This window comes from Mobula hypostoma, chromosome 26 (assembly GCF_963921235.1).
Source record: "Mobula hypostoma chromosome 26, sMobHyp1.1, whole genome shotgun sequence".
Lineage (NCBI taxonomy): Eukaryota > Metazoa > Chordata > Chondrichthyes > Myliobatiformes > Myliobatidae > Mobula > Mobula hypostoma.
This window is the reverse complement of record NC_086122.1, coordinates 40,273,158-40,291,004: the sequence shown is the minus strand read 5'-3', so window position 1 is coordinate 40,291,004 and position 17,847 is coordinate 40,273,158. Positions and strand designations below refer to the sequence as shown.

The window sequence follows — 17,847 nt, the reverse complement described above, 5'->3', positions numbered from 1 at the left end:
AGACTCGATATGTCAAATGGCCTAATTCTGTTCCTATGCCTTATAGTCTTATGATTTTATGGAAAGTATTTGAGGGATCCGGGCCAAATGCAGACAAATACTGTAATTCAGGTACACACAAGGTGCTCCAACAGCACAGAAAAACACTGAAGGAATTCAACCAAACAGGCAGTGTCTATGGAGAATGAACAGTTGATGTTTTGGGCTGAGATCCTTCATCAGGACCGGAAAGGAAGGTTACAGAAGTCAGAAAAAGTTGTTGGGGGGGGGGTGGGAGGAGAAAGGAGTACAAATATCAAGTGATAGGTGAGATCAGGTAAGGGGGAAGGTGAATGGGCAGGCATAGTTGTACTAAAAGGCTTACTTCCATGCTGAATGTATGATTCTGAGGAGGGAAGAGGTGTCAAATGTTAGTCCCTCTGGATAGAGAATGACTTGCTTCCACTCGTTTTGAGTGTTGTGAAGTGATTGATGAAGACAATTTGGGAACACTTCCAAAGACCGGGTAGGGGATGGCCCTGTCTATTTGCCCCTTCTACAAAGTTTCTGTGGGCAAATTTCCCTCGGGATCAATAAAGTATGACGATAACTCTGAAAAAAAATTGGCTGGACTCGTTACATCTGCCACATTGTTATTGATTCTTGCCTTCCATTTCAGGTGAAAAGCACTATTATTGTTTTTAAGGGGATATATTAAATCTGGTCAAATGGAGACTAAAATCCAGGGAGGTGACAGAGGAAGGTGGCGGCCGGAGGCAGGAGCCCGGAGCCCGGCGCCCGGCGGAACGCGCGGAATGTTCCATGACGTAGCGCGGATCGGAAGCGCCAGAGGCGGATCACTGAGACACTGGAAGAGAAAGCGGAGCTGCCGCGCCTCCTGACTGACAGTTCAGCCTACCAATGGCGAGGCAGCAGCGGCCAGCGCTCGGTTCCGATAGGCGGGACGGCGCGGAATGTTATCTATCTGTTTTCAATGTTGCCCTTTGCGAGGTGGCGAAGTGTTTGTTGTGCCGCTGTGCAGTGGGCTGGAATGTGGTTGTGTTTTTGTGCTTCGTGCACTCTTCAAACAATTTGAATAACGGCAGCATTAATACCAATAGCATGTTCAAAGAACAGTTGCATTTTGTTGTTTTGCAGTGTATTATTTGCATTAAATTTCCTACCACTGATTACGCCCCTCCCCCTCCCACTCCCAAGAGATTTTCAAATGTGCAGGTCATCAAGAAGAGGGAGGTTCGAGTATACAGGAAGTGTCAGGTAAGCGTGATAATCCAATTATCGCATCCTGAATCATATACATTTATAAATGGAAACCGTCGTAATGTTATTGTGAATTTGGTTGTTCGACGGTGCATATTAATGTGCTGCATGCAATGAATATGTTACTTTGTAAATTACATCCATCGGAAAACATTAAGGTTTATTTTTGTACTTTATGTATTGTAGACGCGTGGAGTTGTAACATTTCCATGGAAATCCTGCTAAGGCAAATGCGTGCAATATTCCTTTATTCAGCGTATTGTTTATAGCTTAGTGGTATAGCTTAGATTAGCATTGTACATTTTTACATTTTGGAGCAGCCCACAAGATGGTCTGATTTTCTTCCTGGTACTAGTGTGGGATATCTTTATAGGCTCATGTATATCTTTGCCAAAACTGGCAACAACATAGATTTCAAAGTTGCTGGTGAACGCAGCAGGCCAGGCAGCATCTCTAGGAAGAGGTACAGTCGACGTTTCGGGCCGAGACCCTTAGGTGTTCACCAAGCAACTTTGATGTGTGTTGCTTGAATTTCCAGCATCTGCAGAATTTCTGTTGATAACAACATAGATTTGATAGTTTTATAGAAAGTTGCAGTGTAGGGTCTAAAATACAGCCAAAATGCATTTTTTTTAAGCAGGGTCTAGTTGAGTAGCACTTTTATTTACTTAGAGATACAGCCCAACAAGTCATGATTCTCAGCAACCCACCTATTTAACACTAGCCTAATTATAGGACAATTTATAATTACTAATTAACCAACTAACTGGTAGATCTTTGGACTGCGGGAGAAAACCAGAGCAACTGGAGGGGTCACAGGGAGAATGTACAAACCCTTTACAAAAGTGGCCAGAATTGACACCCTGAGTTGTAATAATGTTCTGCTACAGTAGCACTCTTGTTTCTGTGTTAAGACTTCGGGAAAATAGTAAGATGAAGTGCAGTCAGCTCACTTGTCCATAATGCACCTTTCCAGATGATCATTGAAATGGAGTGAAACTCAGAATAGAAATGTAATGGTTTACTGAACCTGATACAGGTTAACCTTCACTAATCCGACTACCTGTAATCCGGTTCCTTTGATAATCCAGCACTGATTATGCTTAATGTGATCCTTCTGTAATTCGGCATTTTCACTAATCCGGCACTCTGCAAGTCCCAATGGTGCCGGATTAGTGAAGGTCGACTTGTACAGTATTAACATTCTTGTCCTTTGTTTCAAATCCTAATATGTCCTTGTCCTATTAACATCTCGGAGATATTAAATTTGTCAGGATCCTATTTGGATTGTTTCAAATTGGTAGTTATAGTATGTCTGTCAAAAATTCTAAACTCGGGAATTATATCTTAGACTATAAGGCCACAAGATATAGGAGCAGATTCAGGCCATTTGGCCCATCGAAGCTACTCCACCATTCAGTCACGGCTGATCCTTTTTTTTTCCTCTCCTCAGCCGTACTCCTGGGCCTTCTCCCTGTAACCTTTGATGCTGTGGTCAGTCAAGAACCTATCAATCTCCGCCTTAAGTACACCTAACAACCTGGCCTCATCCTTCTAAATCCCAATAAGTACAGGCCCAGAACTATCAAGCGTTCCTCATGTGATAACCCTATCATTCCTGGAATCATCATTGTGAACCTCCTATGAGCCCTCTTCAATGCCAGTACATCTTTTCTTAGATGAGGAGCCCAAAACTCTAAACAGGAGCCCTTCAGGCTGTGTACAAAATCCCCTGCTTTACTCCTTGTCTACCCATGACTGTGTTGCCACCCACAGCTCTAATCTGCGAATCAAACTTGCCGACGACACTACACTGATTTTCGGAGCCAAGACAGTTTTTACCACTCGAGATAAAAGAGAGGCAAGACTGCACAGGCGTATGACGTCAGCCAGTAGAGCGCGAGAGGTTTAAAAAGAAGACCGCCATATCCAGTGGGCAGCGGAGTGAGAGGCAGCAGAGTGATAAGGCTTTGGCTCAACGGGCTTAGGCGGTAACGGGACGAGGCGAGGTAAGTTTACCTGTGCTATTTGCAGAAAGGAGGAAGTAAGTGTGTGAGGCCGGTTTTCTGTGTTCGGTGTCAGATGTGGGAGGTCCTGGAGTCTCCCAGCCTCCCAGATGGCTATATCTGCACTAGGTGTGTCGAGCTGCAGCTCCTAAGGGACCGAGTTAGGGAACTGGAGATGCAGCTCGATGACCTTCGCCTGGTCAGGGAGAGCGAGGAGGTGATAGACAGGTGGTCACGCCGGGGCCACGGGAGGCAGACAATGGGTCACAGTCAGGAGGGGAAAGGAGAAGAGTCAGGTACTAGAGAGTGCCCCTGTGGCTGTACCCCTTGACAATAAGTACTCCTGTTTGAGTACTGTTTGGGGGGGGACAGCCTACCTGGGGGAAGCGACAGTGGCCGTGCCTCGGGCACAAGAGTCTGGTCCTGTAGCTCAGAAGGGTAGGGAAAGGAAGAGGAAGGCAGCAGTGATAGGGGACTCTATAGTTAGGGGGTCAGACAGGCGATTATGTGGACGCAGGAAAGAAACACAAATGGTAGTTTGCCTCCCAGGTGCCAGGGTCAGATCACATCCAAGATATCCTGCAGTGGGAGGGAGAACAGCCAGAGGTCCTGGTACATATTGGTACCAATGACATAGGTAGGAAAAGGGAAGAGTTCCTGAAAAAAGAGTACAGGGAGTTAGGAAGGAAGTTGAGAAGCAGGACCTCAAAGGTAGTAATCTTGGGATTACTGCCTGTGCCACGTGACAGTGAGAGTAGGAATAGAATGAGGTGGAGGATAAATGCGTGGCTGAGGAATTGGAGCAGGGGGCAGGGATTCAGATTTCTGGATCGTTGGGACCTCTTTTTGGGAAAGTGTGACCTGTACAAAAAGGACGGGTTGCTCTTGAATCCCAGGGGGACCAATATCCTGGCGGGGAGGTTTGCTAAGCTACTAGGGACAGTTTAAACTAGAATTGTTGGGGGGTGGGAACCGAACTGAAGAGACTGGGGAAGAGGCGGTTGGCTCACAAATTGAGAAAGCTTGGAGACGGTGTGTGAGGGAGGATAGGCAGGTGATAGAGAAGGGACGCACTCAGACTGAAGGTTTGAGATGCATCTATTTTAATGCAAGGAGTGTTGTGAATAAAGCGGATGAGCTTAGAGTGTGGGTCAGTACATGGAGGTATGATGTGGTGGCCGTTACAGAGATTTGGATGGCTCAGGGACAGGAATGGTTACTTCGAGTGCCGAGATTTAGATGTTTCAGAAAGGACAGGGAAGGAAGCAAAAGAGGTGGGGGGGGTGGCACTGTTGATCAGAGATAGTGTCATGGCTGCAGAAAAGGTGGATGTCATGGAGGGATTATCTACGGGGTCTCTGTGGGTGGAGGTTAGGAACAGGAAGGGGTTAATAACTTTACTGGGTGTTTTTTATAGGCCGCCCAATAGTAACAGGGATATTGAGGAGCGGATAGGGAAACAGATCCTGGAAAGGTGTAATAAAAGCAGAGTTGTCGTGATGGGAGATTTTAATTTCCCAAATATCGATTGGCATGTCCCTACAGCAAGGGGTTTAGATGGGGTGGAGTTTGTTAGGTGTGTTCAGGAAGGTTGACACAATATGTAGATAAGCCTACAAGAGGGTTGATTGGTATTGGGAAATGAACCTGGTCAAGTGTCAGAACTCTCAGTGGGAGAGCATTTTGGAGATAGTGATCATAATGCTATCTCCTTCACAATAGCATTGGAGAGAGATAGGAACAGACAAGTTCGAAAAGCATTTAATTGGAGTAAGAGTAATTATGAGGCTATCAGGCAGGAAATTGGAAACAGATGTTCTCAGGGAAAAGTGTGGAAGAAATGTGGCAAATGTTCAGGGAATATTCTGTGGAGTTCTGCATGGGTACATTCCAATGAGACAGGGAAGTTATGGTAGGGTACAGGAGTGGTGGTGTACAAAGGCTGTAATAAATCTAGTCAAGAAGAAAAGAAAAGCTTACAAAAGGTTCAGAGAGCTAGGTCATTTTAGAGATCTAGAAGATTAGAAGGGTAATAGGAAGGAGTTTAAGAAGGAAATTAGGTGAGCCAGAAGGGGCCATGAGAAGGCCTTGGCGGGCAGGATTAAGGAAAACCCCAAGGCGTTCTACAAGTATGTGAAGAGCAAGAGGATAAAGTGTGAAAGAATAGGACCTAACAAGTGTGAGTGGGGAAGTATGTATGGAACCGGAGGAAATAGCAGAGGTACTTAATGAATGCTTTACTTCGGTATTCACTATGGAAAAGGATCTTGGTGATTGTAGTGATGACTTGCAGCAGACTGAAAAGCTTGAGCATGTAGATAAAACAAAGTGCCTGATTGAATTTTTTGAGGATGTGACTAAGCATATTGATGAAGGAAGAGCAGTAGATGTAGTGTATATGGATTTCAGCAAGGCATTTGATAAGGTACCCCATGCACGGCTTATTGAGAAAGTAAGGTGGCATGGGATCCAAGGGGACATTGATAGATGGATAGATATACTTTGTTGATCTCGAGGGAAATTGGATTTCGTCACAGCTGCACCAACCAAGAATAGAGCATAAATATAGCAATACAAAACCCACAAACAATCAAACAACAAAATGCAAACTATGCCAACTATGCTAGATGGAAAATAAGTCCAGGACCAGTCTATTGGCTCAGGGTGTCTGACCCTCCACAGGAGGAGCTGCAAGTTCGATGGCCACAGGCAGGAACGACCTCCCATGCCGCCTAATGTTGTATCTCGGTGGAATGTGGCCGAAGTCCAACAGTAAAAAGTTCAATATCCAGTCTACAAACAAGTTCCTCGATCGTAATATGACCCGGATTGCACCATCTGTTGTTAACCAGAACAGTAAGCACGCAACTCCTTTACGCTTGCCGGTCTCAGTGCACTTCTGGTCAGCCTGAACTTTGTGGATCCAGAACTGGCTTGCCCACAGAAGGCAAAGAGTGGTTGTGGACAAGTCATATTCTGCATGGATGTCGGTCACCAGTGGTGTGCCTCAGGGATCTGTTCTGGGACCCTTACTCTTCATGATTTTTATGAATGATCTGGATGAGGAAGTGGAGGGATGGGTTAGTAAGTTTGCTGATGACACAAAGGTTGGAGGTGTTGTGGATAGTGTGGAGGGCTGTCAGAGGTTACAGTGGGACACTTATCGGATGCAAAACGGGGCTGAGAAGTGGCAGGTGGAGCTCAACCCAGATAAGTGTGAAGTGGTTCATTTTGGAAGGTCAAATATGATGGCAGAATATAGTATTAATGGTAAGACTCCTGGCAGTGTGGAAGATCAGAGGGATCTTGGGGTCTGAGTCCATAGGACGCTCAAAGCAGCTGTGCAGGTTGACTCTGTGGTTAAGAAGGCGTACAGTGTATTGGCCTTCATCAATCATGGAACTGAATTTAGGAGCCGAGAGGTAATGTTGCAGCTATATAGGACCCTGGTCAGACCCCACTTGGAGTACTGTGTTCAGTTCTGGTCGCCCCACTGCAGGAAGAATGTGGAAGCCATAGAAAGGGTGCAGAGGAGATTTACAAGGATGTTGCCTGGATTGGGGAGCATGCCTTATGAGAATAGGTTGAGTGAACTTGGCCATTTTTCCTTGCAGCGATGGAGGATGAGAGGTGACCTGATGGAGGTGTATAAGATAATGAGAAGTATCGATCATGTGGATAGTCAGAGGCATTTTCCCAGGGCTGAAATAGTTGCCACAAGAAGACACAGGTTTAAGGTGCTGGGGAATAGGTACAGAGGAGATGTCAGGGGTAAGATTTTTACTCAGAGAGTGGTGAGTGCGTGGAATGGGCCGCCGGCAATGGTGGTGGAGGCGGATATGATAGGGTCTTTTAAGAGACTTCTGGATAGGTACATGGAGCTTAGAAAAATAGAGGGCCATAGGTAAGCCTAGTAATTTCTAAGGTAAGGACATGTTTGGCACAGTTTTGTGGGCTAAAGAGCCTGTATTGTGCTGTGGGTTTTCTATGTTTCTATTACATTGATTGGTCTAATCTCAAACAGTAACGAGGTGGCCTACAGGGAAGAAGTCTTCTCTCTGACACAGTGGTGTCAAGGAAACAACCCCTCCCTCAATGTCTCAAAAACAAAGGAGCTCGTTGTGGATTACAGGAGGAATGGAGACAGGCTAACCCCTATTGACATCAATGGATCTGGGGTTGAGAGGGTAAACAGCTTCAAGTTCCTCAGCATCCACATCACCGAGGACCTTGCATGGTCTGTGCAGACCAGCTGTGTAGTGAAAAAGGCACAACAGTGCCTCTTTCACCTCAGACGGTTGAGAAAGTTTGGTACGAGTCCCCAGATTCTAAGAACTTTCCACAGGGGCACAATTGAGAGCATCCTGACTAGCTGCATCATTGCCTGGTATGGGAAATGTACTTCGCTAAATCGCAGGACTCTGCAGAGAGTTGTGCAGACAGCCCAGCACATCTGTAGTTGTGAACTTCCCATGATTCAGGACATTTACAAAGATTTGAGTGTATTTGTATGTGACATTGACTGTTCTATTTATTATAAATTATTATAAATTACTATGATTGCACAATTAAACAGAGATGTAAAGATTTTTATTCATAAAAACATTTACATGAAGGATGTAAGAAATAAAGTCAATTTAATTGAATTCAAAAATTCAATTCAATTCTATCATGAAAGTATCAACCTTTGACTGAGCATTTGGTCATAGCTGACCCTATTTCCATAATGTGCTTTGAAAAAAAGGTATTTGGTAGTCACATTGAAAATCTTAGCTGCTCAAAGTTTTGGACGAAATGACATGGGCTAAAGGTAGTACAGATGTGTAAATTGCTGCACTTGTTTTTCTAATGTCACCTCTTTTATACCTTTACCCAAAATTTAAAGCTACGTTTGTAGGGTTTGTGTTTCTACAGAGGTGGGCTGAGATTTCTGTTCAGAATGAGGGTGAATTGCATTGATTCTACTGTGGGGAAAGAAGACATTAGGTTGGAGGCTTTCCATATTAAATGGACAGGAAGGATGCCATCATGTTATTGAAGAAGAGCATGGTTTCTCCCTTAGTCCTGAAAATCATTTTAGATGAACCAATCGTTCTCTTTGCATTGTGCGGGTTGGTGGAATAGAAGTAATGAAATAACTATGATAGAAACAATTCCTTCTTATCTGGAAATCACATTCCAACCTCGCTTGTTGTGTTGAACAGATGTTGTATTTGGTCTAATACCTAATGGTGAAACCAAAAAAAAGATAAAACTGGAAATGTTTATTTTTCTAGGAAAATAAAATGTGGTTTCACCCAGATGTCTGCAATAATATGTGGCATGTGCTGTTCACAATAACAGCTAACTGCAGCTTCTCTGCCTTTTTATTTGTTATGCACTATGTCACTGGCAATACCAGTACCTGTTGCACATTTCACGGACTGAGGTGGTGCCAGCATTTATCGCCTATCCCCCAGACTGAGCATTTATTGTCCTACTTTAATTGTCTCTGAATCAAGGAAGCAATTATGATAAAACCGGAGAGAAAAGATAAAAATAAGTCAGCCAGTAATATCAAAGATACCAAAAACTTTTTTTCATTTGAATAAAAAGTAAAAGAGAGGTGAGAATGGATATCGGATCACTGGAAAGATATTAATGGGAAATAGTGGATGAACTTAATTATTTTGCATCAGCCTTCACTGCGAAAGTCATTCAGTGCAGAAGTCCGAGAGTGTCAGGGGGCGGAAGTGAGTAAAGTTGCCATTACTAGGAGAAAGTGCTGGGGAAGCTGAAAGGTCTGAAAGTAGATATATCACCTGGACTAGATGGTATACACCCCAATGGTCTGGAAGAGGTAGCTGAAGAGATTGTAGAGGCATTAACACTGATCTTTCAAGAATAACTAGCTTATTAAGTGCCACTCCATTCTTCAAGATGGGAGGGAGACAGCGAAAAGGAAATTATTGGCCAGTTAGCCTGACTTCAGTGGGTGGGAAGATATTGGAGTTTATTATTAAGCATGAGTTTTCAGGGTACTTGGAGGCACATTATAAAATAGGCCAAAATCAGGATGGTTTCAAGGAGAAATCTTGCCTGACAAATCTGTTGGAATTCTTTGGGGAAATAATAGGGTGGATAGACAAAGGAGAGTCACTGGATGTTACTTATTTGGGTTTTCAGAAGGCCTTTGATAAGGTACCGCGTTGATAGATAGATATACTTTATTAATCCCGAGGGAAATTTGGTTTCATTACAGCTGCACCAACCAAGAATAGAGCGTAAATATAGCAATTCAAAAAACCCCAACAATCAAACACCAAAATGCCAAAACACCAAAACACCAAAATGGAAAATAAGTCCAGGACCAGTCTATTGGCTCAGGGTGTCTGACCCTCCACAGGAGGAGCTGCACATTCGATGGCCACAGGCAGGAACGACCTCCCATGCCGCCAAGTGTTGTATGACGGTGGAATGTGGCCGAAGTCCAACAGAAAAAGTTCAATATCCAGTCTGCAAACACGTTCCTCGATCGTAATGTACCCCAGATTGCACCATCCGTTGTTAGCCAGAACAGTAAGCACCGAACTCCTTTACGCTTACCGCTTTCAGTGCACTTCCGGTCAGTCGGAATGGTATTACCCACCGAACTCCTCTTCTCCAGAGGTCTCTGTTGTCTCGACCCGGTCCTCTTTCCTCGGCTTTGTGATCCCCCTCTGTGTGTTTTCCTCTGGATTTCAGCAGGGGTGTCTACCGCTCTGTTCGCTAAGCCGGCCAGTCTTTGCTGGTCTGTGAAATACACAATGCGACCTTGCTTCTGTCCCGCTTGTTGCGTGAGGCTGTTAAACAAGATACTAGCATGAACAGAAGATTGGCTGACTGGCAGGAAGCAAAACGTTGCCTTTTCTGGTTGGCTGCTTTGGGAGTCTGAGAGGGACCTGGGAATCTTCGTGCAGGATTCCCTAAACCAGGTTGATTCCAGGGATGAAGGGGTTAACCTATGAGGAGAGATTGAGTCGCCTGGGACTGTACTCTCTGGAGTTCAGAAGAACGAGAAGGGATCTTATAGAAACATACAAAAATTTTGGAAGGGATAGATAAGATAGAAGTAGGAAAGTTGTTTCCATTAGTAGGTGAGACTAGAACTAGGGGACATTGCCTCAAAATTCAGGGGAGAAGGTTTAGGATGGAGATGAGGAGAAACTGTTTTTCCCAGAGAGTGGTGAATCTGTGGAATTCTTTGCCCAGGGAAGCAGTTGAGGCTTCCTCACTAAATATATTTAAGAAAAAGTTAGATAGGTTTTTACATAGGGTTATGGAGAAAAGGCAGGCAGATGGAGCTGAGTTTACGGACAGATCAGCCATGATCTTATTGAATGGCGGGGCAGGCTCTATGGGCCGGATGGCCTCCTCCTGTTCTTATTTCTTATGTTCTTATGTTCTAAAGGTTAATTTGCAGGTTGAGTCGGTGGTAAGGAAAGTAAATGGGATGTTAACATTCATTTTGAGAGGACTAGAATATAAAAACAAGCATATGATGCTGAGGCTTTATAACGTATTGGTCAGACTGCACTTGGAGTATTTGTGAGGCGTTTTGGGTCCTTTATCGAAGAAAAGATATGCTGGCATTGGAGAGGGTCCAGGGGAGGTTCATGAAAATGATTCTAGGAATGAAAGGTTTATCGAATGATGAACCTTTTATGGCTCTGGGCCTGTACACACTGGAGTTTAGAAGAATAGAGAAGATCTCATCGAAACCTATTGAATATTGAAAGGCCTAGCTAGAGTAGATGTGGAGAGGATATTTTCTGTAGTGGGTGAGTCTAAAACCAGAGGGCATAGCCTGAGAATATAAGCACATTATCTTGTTAAGCAGTCTTGTATGTGGCAAAGGCCTTCTCAAAATACAAATAAAAGACTTCCTTGTAGAACAGAGTTGGGGAGGAATTTCATTAGCTAGACAACAGTGAATCTGTGGAATTCATTGCCACAGATGGCGGTATAGGCCAAGTTACTGGGTATATTTAAAGTGGAGATTGATAGTTTGGATGTCAAAGTTTACGGGGAGAAGGCAGGAGAATGGAATTGAGAGGGATAATAAACGAGTCTTGATGAACTCAATTCTGCTCCTATGTCTTATGCAAAATGACTGGGGACCCTTTACTGCTGTAGCCTTCCTCCGCTTTCAGTGTTGTGGTGATGTGCCATCATCTTCCGCCAGCTTCACCACTGAGGTCTTGGTCTGGAACCACCCCCTTGACTTTACCACCATGGATGACCCTACCAGGAGCTAAGCTCCGGACGGTATCACTCTCAGGGTATCAGGACCTCACAGGCCTCTCCGCCACAATATAGGCGACAATCTTTGGAGACCATACTGAGATTAACAGTTGTGACAGTTTAGCGCTCAGGCGGCTCACCAGATATATTTCAAGGACATCGATGGATGGACATTGAATGTTGGCCCTACCAGGAATATCTGTATCCTGTAGTAATATCTTGGAGTTACAAGACAGCAGATGCTGGAGTCTGGAGCATAAATAATGAGCTGGTGGAGGAACACAGTGTGTCAGGCAGCATCTATGGAGGGAAATGGTCAGATGCTGGAATCTGGAGCATAAATAGCGAGCTACCCGAGGAACTCTGTGTACCTGTGGAGGGAAATGGTCAGTTGATGCTTTGGGTTGATAACCTTTGGGCAAGAGCAGGCAGAAGTAAATGGGACCACCAGGGCAATCCTGTCATGAACCCTGTATCGAAAACAGGAATGAGCTGTACACAATTGGGGAACTGTCAGGCTGGGGTCTGTGGAGATCAGATCTGAAGTGAGGAGTAATAATATCTTCCCTGGAGAAATATTCAACACCTTTGTTTTACTTCAAAATGCATGGATAAATATATTTAAGAAAGGCAAATTACAATGGACACATTGTACATCTTATCATTCCTGAGAAGACAAGGACAGATTTATGAAGGCTCTAGTGAAAGTTCGCTGATGATCTAAGAATACTGAAGATGGCACCCCAGTTGGTGCTGTACTTTGCCCATGATAGAAATATAGAAAGCCTGCAGCACAATACAGGCCCTTTGGCCCACAAAGGTGTGCCGCACCTGTCTTTACCTTAGAATTTACCGAGGGTTATCCATAGCCCTCTATTTCTCTAAGCTCCATATACCTATCCAGAAGTCTCTTAAAAGACCCTATCATATCCGCCTCCACCACCATCGTCAGCAGTCCATTCCACGCACTCACCACTCTCTGCGTAAAATAACTTACCCCTGACATCTCCTCTGTACCCACTTCCAAGCACCTTAAAACTGTGCCCTCTCGTGTTAGACATTTCAGCCCGGGGAAAAAGCCTCTGAGTATCCACATGATCAATGTCTCTCATCATCTTATACACCTCTATCAGTCACCTCCTCCATCACTCCAAGGAGAAAATGCCAAATTCACTTAACCTCCAAAGGCATGCCTTCCAAACCAGGTAACATCCTTGTAAATCTCCTCTGCACCCTTTCCATGGTTTCCACGTCCTTCCTGTAGTGAGGCGACCAGAACTGAGCATAGTACTCCAAGTGGTGTCTGACCAGGGTCCAATACATCTGCAACATTAACTCTCAGCTCTTAAACTCAATCCCATGATTGATGAAGGCCAATGCACCGTCTGCCTTCTTAACCACAGAGTCAACCTGTGCAGCAGCTTTGAGTGTCCTATGGACTCGGACTCCAAGATCCCTCTGATCCTCCACACTGCCGAGAGTCTTACCATTAATACTATATTCTGCCATCCTATTTGACCTACCAAAATGAATCACCTCACACTTATCTGGGTTGAACTCCATCTGCCATTTTACAGCCCAGTTTTGCATCCTATCAATGTCCCACTGTAACCTCTGACAGCCCTCCACACTATCCACAGCACCTCCAACTTTTGTGTCATCAGCAAATTTACTAACCCAACCCTCCACTTCCTCATCCGGGTCATTTATAAAAATCACGAAGAGTAGGAGTCCAAGAACAGATCGCTGAGGCACTCCACTGGTGACCGACCTCCATGCAGAATATAACCTACCTACAACCACTCTTTGCCTAATGTGGATCCACAAAGCCATGTCCCCTTGGATCCCATGCCTCCTTACTTTCTCAATAAGCCTTGCACGGGGCACCTTATCAAATGCCTTGCTGAAATCCATATATACTACATCTGCTGCCCTACCTTCATTAACGTGTTTAGTCACATCTTCAAAAAATTCAATCAGGTTCGTAAGGCACGACCTGCCTTTGGCAAAGCCATGCTGATTATTCCTATTCATATTATATGTCTCCAAATGTTCATAAATCCTGCCTCTCAGGATCTTTTCCATCAACTTGCTAACTACTGAAGTAAGACCCACTGGTGTATAATTTTCTGGGCTATCTGTACTTCCTTTCTTGAATAAAGGAACAACATTTGCAACCCTCCTTCTTCTAGAACCTCTTCTGTTCCCATTGATGATGCAAGGATCATTGTCAGAGGCTCAGCAATCTCCACCTGCACCTACCACAGTAGCCTAGGACACATCTCGTTTGGTCCCGGTGACTTATCCAACTTGATGCTTTTCAAAAGCTCTAGCGCATCCTCTTTCTTAATATCTATATGGTCAAGCTTTTCAGTTCACTGTATGTCATCCCTACAATCGCCAAGATCCTTCTCCGTAGTGAATACTGAAGCAAAGTATTCATTAAGTACCTCTGCTATCTCCTCCGGTTCCATTCACACTTTTCCACTGTCACACTTGATTGGTCCTACTTTCTCTCATCTTATTCTCTTGCTCTTCACATACTGGGGTTTTCCTTAATCCTGTCCGCCAAGTGCTTCTCATGGCCCCTTCTGGCTTTCCTAATTTCCTTCTTTTGCTTCTTCCTGCTAGCCTTATAATCTTCTAGATCTCTATCATTACTTAGTGTTTTGAACTGCTGGTAAGCTTTGCTTTTCTTCTTGACTAGATTTACAACAGCCTTTGTACACCATGGTTCCTGTACCCTACCATCCTTTCCCTCTCTCACTGGAACGTACCTATGCAGGACTCCACACAAATATCCCTGGAACATTTGCCACATTTCTGCCGTACATTTCCCTGAAAACATCTGTTCCCAATTTATGTTTCCAAGTTCCAGCCTGATATCCTCATATTTCCCCTTACTCCAATTAAATGCTTTCCTAACTTGTCTGTTCCTATCCCTCTCCAATGCTATGGTAAAGGAGATAGAATTGTGATCACTATCTCCAAAATGCTCTCCCATTGAGAGATCTGACACCTGACCAGTTTCTTTTCTAAATACCAGATCAAGAACAGCCTCTCCTCTTGTCAGCTTATCTACATATTGTGTCAAGAACCTTACTGAACACATATAAAGTCCTGATCCACGGTCTAAGCTTATCGGCTTTGTTCATAATACTTCTTGCATTAAAATAGACACATCTCAAACCATCAGTCTGAGCGCATCACTTCTCTATCATCTGCCTACCCTCCTTCTGGCACTGCCTACAAGCTTTCTCTATTTGTGAGCCAGCCGCCTCTTCCTCCGTCACTTCAGTTCAGTTCCCACCCCCCAGCCGTTCTAGATTAAACTCTCCCCAATAGCCTTAGCAAACCTCCCTGCCAGGATATTGGTCCCCCTGGGATTCAAGTGCAACCTGTCCTTTTTGTACAGGTCACACCTGCCGCCAAAGAGGTCCCAATGATCCAGAAATCTGAATCCCTGCCCCCGCTCCAATCCCTCAGCCACACTGATGTGCAGGATCAGGAGGGCATGTGAACAATTTGATGTTAAGGGAAGGAAGAATTTCTACAGGACTTTAGTTATGCCGTCATGAGTTTTCTTGAAAAAGTTTAGAAAGGAAATTTATGTGATTAAATATTTTGTTAATCATATAAGTGGGTCAGGATCACTTTACTTGATTGATAGGAATGCTTGGACTCTGTGACACTCAATTCTAAACTCAGTGAACTTCACTCTTTAAAGAAAATGGGTGCAGGTAATAGACAGTCGTACACAGATTTCCAGCTAACAGTCATTCAAAGCCTTGGCAACTTGTATCTTACTATTCTTAGAATTTAATTCCTGCTCTGACCTTTATAAATCATGGGGCTGGAGATTTGGCAAAGATTGTACCTTTCAGTGGATTCGATAAGTTAGTAGGGGGAAAGAAATTATTTTCAACGGAGCAATCTACTTGATGGATTTAGAACACCTCTTTGGTTTTGGTCTCTTGCATTCAGCCCAAGTATCTCTATGTTTCCCAGATCAGGTTCGAGATGGCTTGAGCCAGTGTCTCACAGTTCAGATTTCTGTCCACTTCTGTCAAACTAGGAAATGTTAAACTCCATTTCCCTCTCCTCAAGTCAGCTGGACCCCAGCATGGACAAGAAGCTCTCATTGTTACAGTTCAGAGTAAATTTATTATCAAAGTGCGTATAACCTACCCTTGAAATTCATTTTTGCAGCATTCACAGTAGAATAAAGAAATACAATAGAATCAATGAAAAACTACACAAAGATTGAGAAGCAACTAATGTACTAAAGAAGAAAAACTGCAAATACAAAAGACACAAATAATAATAATAATAATAAATAACTCATACTGAGAACATGTGTTGTAAAATCCTTAAAAGTGAGTCTGTAGGTTGTGGAAGCAGTTCATTGCTCAGGTGAATGAAGTGATTCACGCTGGTTCAGGAGTCCGATGGTTGAAGGATAATAACTGATCCTGAACTGGTGGTGTGGGGCGTAAGACTCCTGTATCTCTTTCCTGATGGCAGCAGTGAGAAGAAAGCATGGCCTTGATGAGGAATGCTGCTTTCTTATAGCAGTGCTCCATGTAGAATGGTTTTAATGCAGTGAAATATTCTAGAGCATGTTACTGGAGTGTTTTCATGGAAAATGAGTCCCAAACCACAGAGATTCCAGTTGATCGACAAACAGTGACAAATGCAGATAGGAGTGGAATTGCTCAACAGACAAGTCAGTATTTGAGATAGGTGCAAAGATTACTATTTCTCGTAAAGGTCTTTCCATCAGAGCAATAGTTATTTCAGATTTCCTACAATCGTAGTACCTTATTTTTCTGTTAGCATCAACTGTTCGGACAATCTGCAGATTGACTGAAGTATTAATTCAAAGGTTATATTTGCCACCACTGCCTGGGGCTTCATGTTTGCACCTGTTTTTTAATTGCTCAGATACTGGGTTGGAGAAATACTTTATCCTTTCAGACTTGTTGAATTGAATTTCAATATCTCTATTGGGAATAAGAGTTAGAAGTTAATAAGTTTGTAGAGTTCTGAATGGCTACGGTAGGAAACTTTGTCACATGGTGTGAGCAGAATTATCTGCAGCTTAATGTGAAAAAGACTAAGGAGCTGGTGGTAGACCTGAGGAGAGCTAAGGTACCGGTGACCCCTGTTTCCATCCAGGGGGGGCAGTGTGGACATGGTGGAGGATTACAAATACCTGGGGATACGAATTGACAATAAACTGGACTGGTCAAAGAACACTGAGGCTGTCTACAAGAAGGGTCAGAGCCGTCTCTATTTCCTGAGGAGACTGAGGTCCTTGAACATCTGCCGGACGATGCTGAGGATGCTCTACGAGTCTGTGGTGGCCAGTGCTATCATATTTGCTGTTGTGTGCTGGGGCAGCAGGCTGAGGGTAGCAGACACCAACAGAATCAACAAACTCATTCATAAGGCCAGTGATGTTGTGGGGATGGAACTGGACTCTCTGATGGTGGTGTCTGAAAAGGGGATGCTGTCCAAGTGCATGCCATCTTGGACAATGTCTCCCATCCACTACATAATGTACTGGGTGGGCACAGGAGTACATTCATCCAGAGGCTCATTCCACCGAAATGCAATACTGAGCGTCACAGGAAGTCATTCCTGCCTATGGCTATCAAACTTTACAACTCCTCCCTTGGAGGGTCAGACACCCTGAGCCAATAGGCTGGTTCTGGACTTATTTCCATCTGGCATATTTTACATGTTATTATTTAATTATTTATGGTTTTATATTGCTATATTTGTTCTCTATTCTTGGTTGGTGCAACTGTAACGAAACCCAATTTCCCTCAGGATCAATAAAGTATGACTACTATGACTATGAGAAAATCTGCAGATGCTGGAAATTCAAGCAACACACACAAAATGCTGGTGAATGCAGCAGGCCAGGCACCATCTATAGGAAGAAGTACAGTCGACGTTTCGGGTCGAGAACCTCAGTCAAGACTAACCGGAAAAAGAGATAGTCAGAGATTTGAAAGTGGGAAGGGGAGACCCGAAATGGTAGGAGAAGACAGGAGGGGGAGGGATGAAGCTAAGAGCTGGGAAGTAGATTGGCAAAAGGGATACAAGGCTGGAGAAGGGGGAGTATCATGGGACAGGAGGCCTTGGAAGAATGAAAGAGGGAGGGGAGCTCCACGGGAAGATGGAGAACAGGCAAGGAGTTATTGTGAGAGGGAAAGGGAGAAAAAAAAATCTCAGGTTGGAGGAACAACACCTTATATTCCGTCTGGGTAGCCTCCAACCTGATGGCATGAACATTAATTTCTCTAACTTC

General features: G+C 44.0%; 1 protein-coding gene across 3 annotated transcripts in view; it reads left to right on the top strand.

The window, feature by feature from the left end:
• The first annotated feature begins 972 nt into the window (after positions 1–972).
• LOC134338232 (transcription factor HIVEP3) overlaps positions 973–17,847 on the top strand; it is a 698,117-nt gene continuing 681,242 nt past the window's right edge. For 2 of the 3 annotated variants that reach the window (XM_063033932.1, XM_063033926.1), the window contains exons 1-2: positions 973–1,257; positions 3,037–3,269. The gene's annotated coding sequence lies outside the window, so the exon portion shown is untranslated. The remainder of the gene's footprint in view (positions 1,258–3,036; positions 3,270–17,847) is intronic. The other variant, XM_063033927.1, reaches the window with a different exon arrangement.